Raw genomic sequence first — 5,168 nt, 5'->3', positions numbered from 1 at the left:
TAGTTGTGAAGATTGAACACATTCTTTCAAATAGAAGTCAATCCATGATTATTTAGTCACAAATGGATTGACTTGTATTTGAAACAATGTGTTCAATCTTCCTGATTACAAATCGCAAGTGGAGTGCGGCGGTAATAACACCAAAATATTCCATATAGGTCCATAGAAGGTACACAGACATTGAAAAATTCCTGGAATATCCCCGAAAACATGTTCCCTGAACATCCCAGGAAAATCCTGTGTCAGCATTTTAAACATTACCTGAATGTCTTATTGGAACATTCCATGAATGTCCACAAATGTTCTCTGGACATTCAAAATATATTTTGTAGACATTCCCTGGATATACCAGAAATACAGTGATGACCGCTCTAATAACCGGCAAAATAGCACAAAAAATGTATTAAGTAGTGAGATAAAAAGACATGAAACTAGTCGAGCTGGGAAATTTAGCGATATTAACTTATACATTTAGATTGTATTGATTGTGTACCACCTTCAGACGTATCAGACGAGTTTGGAAACTACCACTGTCACAGTGACAGTTTTAGTTGACATACTCCTCCGATATGTGTAAAGGTGGGATCAATATAACGTAAATTTAAAGGTTAATTTCGCTAAATTTCCCAGCTCGACTAGTTTCATTTCTTTTTATCTCACAACTAAATATGTTGCCCATATTTTGCCGGTTATTAGGGCACTCATCACTGTACATCCTTGCTGATGTGACAATACCTCCTATCTGTTTTTTCATGAGTTTTGTATGAGAGATGGAAAAACATGTTTTAAGGTCACCTCCTGTGTTCATATGTAAGTTTTGACTTGTTTTGTAGTTCATAGATAGTTTAATTTACTACAAAACAAGTCAAAAAATATCATATGAAAACAGGAGGTGACCCTAAGACAAGTTTTTAGTCTCTCTTACAAAACTCATGAAAAAACAGATAGGATGTATTATTACATCACTGACGATATGTGGCCATACCAAATAATACATCCTTGATAAATATAAACATTTTTATTGAACAAAATCTTTTCATACATTTTTTCAATGCAATTTACTGATATTCCTAAATATTTCAAAAAGATGTGTCATATTTGCTTTGTAAACCTTTCTTTTGCCTTTCGTAGCCACATATTCCGTTTCCTTCATGGTTTTTTGTAGACCACTTCTCTCAGCTGATTCTAAAAAAAATAAAATAAATGGTAATTTTTCTATCCTTTACAATTAACAATCAGAAGAAATACTATTTACAGATAATGATATGCATAATAATAATAGGTTTGTTCTAGCATCAGTTTGAAACCATCAGCGAATAGTGGACCAGCGTGAGTAGAGGGGATCGCACTGGTGACTGTATTATGTTCTTTTACTGACCAACTGTTTGCTGATGGTTTTTGACTAGTTTGACTGTTTGCTAGAACAAACTTAATAATAATGAATATTTTGTATTTTGACAATGACATCTGATGTGGAAGTCAAAACATTAATAAAATTATTTTTTCAAGTTAACTTTCACATGCGCGTCTTAAAATTGTACTTTTAATACTTATATCATAAATAACTATTAAAACTATCTTAAGAGGAAACAGTATCGATCAACAGGTAGCGAAAATGTGTTCCAAGATTGCGGCTGTAATTTTGAATATTTTTTCAAGATATTTGGCACACATATTCGTAATATAATAAAGAATGGCGGTACAGAGCCCAATTTGAAAAATATATTAATATGTGGAAATTACTTTGTAATTAAATACAATATAAAAAAACGAGCTTGTACCGCCATTAAGAAGAACAAAAAAATACACTTTTTTTAAATACAACTTTTTTATCCGATTTTGTGTTATTTTGGAACTACTAAAATTTTTTATTTCATTGGTAGTTCCAAAATTACACAAAATCTAGGCATTGGATAAAAAAGTTTATTTGAAGAAAGTGTATTTTTTTGTTCTTCTTAATGGCGGTACAGGCTCGTTTTTTAAATATCGTATAATTACAGAGTAATTTCCACATATTAATATATTTTTCAAATTGGGCTCTGTACCGCCATTCTTTATTATTTTACGAATACATGTGCCAAATGCCTCGAAAAAATATTCAAAATTACAATGACAATCTTGGAACACGTTTTGGCTACCTGTTTATCGCTACTGTATTACCTTAAAACATTGTAATTTGCTAAACCAGTATATTTTACTCTACTACTACTCTACTAGCTACCTCATTTTCCACTGTTTCTAAAGACTTGTTTACATGGGTAGAGTTTTGAGGAGAGTAGAGTAGTGGTAGTACTCTACCAAAAATGGCTTGATACCATTCACATGAGGAGAGTACAAGTATAGTACTGATGCTAGTATAGTGAAACCGATTTTTGTATTTTTAAACACTCTTGATTATAAGTGCACCTTAAATTCTTAATTTTTTGCTGAAGCTCGTTTACTCCAAAGCCCCCTTTGCCATTCTTTCGACGATTTCATCCTCCGCAGCTTGCTGCAAACTTTTATTTTTGTAGTATACACTACCTAAATTCCATAAACACTGGCATTCGCCGTATTATAGCTCTACAAGTTTTAAAGTTTCATCTTCGGTGAACTTCATTTTCACTATTTACACAAAACACAATTCCAGCCACAATGACAGCACCTCCATGTACTCTATTCTGCCATAATTGAGCGTGTTCCATGGGTAGAGTGTGCAGCTGAGTAGACATTTTGGCAGTAGTGGTGGTCATAGAGTAGTTACTTTGCCATAGGTTGCTAGTCACTCTACTTTAACTCCAACTATACACTCTACCAGCTATTCTACTGTGCTGAGCATTTTTACAGGTAGAGTTACTCTACTCTATCAAGTACTTGCATCATTACTCTACCCGTGTAAACAAGTCTTAAATCTACTGAATGAAAATCTACTTAATCTTAATCTACTCTTAATGAAAAATGTCTAAAATAATTTACCCACCTAGTATTATTGTAGAATTTAAGACAGTCCAGTGCCTTATAAATAATTTCAATATGAATATTTTTCCCTTTAATTCTCCTTTGATACCACTCCATTTTAGAGTTTGGGGAACTTATTTCATTGTGTTTATAGACCATATTTATTGAAGGAACCCAATCTGGAGATTGTTATTATCGATTAAGTCGGCTGGTTTTCCTATAAGATTAAAATGTTAACATCTTCAAAAATCATTACTGTTGCAATTGTAACTTACCAGATATAAAATGATTACAGCAGACAGGACAGGAAAATTTTCATTTCGCTAGTAAAACCTGTACATTGTATTGCATTTAACCATTGTTGTCTCTCAGATACCTTATTTAGTTCAGTTTAAAAGTGAACTTTATCTTGCATTTAACTATCACAATTACTTTGCATTTCACACTTCAAAACACAACACCAATGAAGCATATTATCTTTCTAAATTAATACTTCCAGAGAAAATGTTAAATTAATCTTTGTACAACACAAAATTACAAAGAAATACAACTAAAATTATCTAAAACTCATTAAGAACAGATAGAATAAGATTTATCTTTTACACCCAGTAGCCATATTGATTTAATTTTGAAAACGATTATATTTAAATTTGGTAAATATAACTCCGCACGACCACGCAACTCGAAACACAAGTACGCAAACACAGTTGCGTGAAGCGTGGCTCGCAATCGTGAAATTTACGAGACTTGCTCGACCTGTAGATTCTTGTCTCAAGTATTAGCTCTGGCTCAGATGGAAGGGAAGCCTCGTTGAAACCATTTGTTTTAATAAGAGAGTAATGTAATCTGGAGATTAATAAAATAACGAACAGACTTTGTAATTGCTACGTCTGAGTAGTTTTGGATTAAATTTGCTTTGTGGAGATGTTGTTTCGAAGTAGTTTGTTTTCTAACAAAACTTTTTGTGCGACAGGTGGACACAAAAATAATAATCGTGGAGAAGGGGAATTTCTAATTAGCTAACTTGGTAAATATGCATGAATTTTGATAATTGGGAGGCAAACTAAAAACTGCTCTCTGTCAAATCTCGGTAATAGGCCTGGATTCCGCGTCCAAAAAAAATGTTGATTAATGGCAAGCTGAAAATTTAAGAGCTTAACGGTGTCTAGTCGGACCAACTTTGATGTACGGGAACACTGTAACAGGGAAATTTTTATTTATGGATCAGTTTAAAAATTTGGAACGTCAAATTACAAAAACGTCCCATGTATTTTGTCGGACAGAACATTCAATTGATTTGTTACCCTTTCATTAAACTCTCATTCAAAATCCAAAATGCTATTACTAACCAACATGATTCCTGTCATTTGACATGTTCTTCGTGTTCTACTCATTAAATTGCCCAGTTAATGATAAACACCAGACTGATTTTTGCATGAGAGTTTAATAAAATGGTAACAAAACAATTTTAAGTTCCGTCCGACAAAATACATGGAACGTTTTCATAGTCTGATGTTCCAAATTTTTAACCTGTTCCACAATTAAAAGATCCCCTGTTCCAGTGTTCCCATACATCAAAGTTTGTCCGACTTGACACCGTTAAGCTATTAACAAATTTTCACCTTGCTATTAATCAACTTTTTTTGGTGCGCGGAATCCAGGTCTATAATGAATTATAATAAAGGCTCGGCATAAAGATTGTTGTTCCTCCAATGCTCGAAATTTAAAATATGCAATTTTATAAAATGGACTAAAGGCACTACAAATAAAATCAATGGCAACGGACATACCACACTGAATATACTGGTTCTCGTCTGATCACCGAAGTCAAGCAGTATCGGGTGCGGTTAATACTTAGCTGGGTGACCGTTAGGGAACACCGCATGTTTTTTGCCTTCTTTTTACTCACCGGAAAGACCGCAGACGTTCGGATACAATAATAAGCATCTATTTGCAAAGACAATGAAGTCGACTTTACCAAGTAACAAGACATTTACTCAAAACACCATTTGTGTTAGTCGACGAGTGGGTGTTTTGTTATCCACTCTGATTTGAAATTCTCCGTAAAAACACTTGTGATATGATTGTCTATGTTTGATAATTATTATCAACTGCAGACTATTTTTCGCTAGCGGTTGAGTCTTTGTCAGCAAAAGCTTGCGAATAACTTGCTGAAAATTTGTGAATAAAGTTTTGTGAATAAAGAGAACACTCTCAAAAATATTAAAAAT

At 33.3% G+C, this 5,168-nt stretch overlaps 1 long non-coding RNA gene and 1 pseudogene across 1 annotated transcript; one reads left to right on the top strand and one right to left on the bottom strand.

The window, feature by feature from the left end:
• Positions 1–1,003: 1,003 nt before the first annotated feature.
• Positions 1,004–3,632, bottom strand: LOC126879544 (uncharacterized). Its single transcript, XR_007696110.1, has 3 exons — positions 3,213–3,632; positions 2,960–3,154; positions 1,004–1,185 (listed from the first exon to the last, which is right to left on the bottom strand). It is a non-coding gene; the product is annotated as an uncharacterized LOC126879544 (long non-coding RNA).
• Positions 3,633–4,713: 1,081 nt separating this feature from the next.
• LOC114331220 (5S ribosomal RNA) lies at positions 4,714–4,833 on the top strand (annotated as a pseudogene).
• The last annotated feature ends 335 nt before the right edge of the window (positions 4,834–5,168 follow it).

The sequence above is a fragment of the Diabrotica virgifera genome, chromosome 2 (assembly GCF_917563875.1).
Source record: "Diabrotica virgifera virgifera chromosome 2, PGI_DIABVI_V3a".
In the NCBI taxonomy this organism is placed as follows: Eukaryota; Metazoa; Arthropoda; class Insecta; order Coleoptera; family Chrysomelidae; genus Diabrotica; species Diabrotica virgifera.
This window is presented reverse-complemented; position numbering and strand designations above follow the sequence as displayed.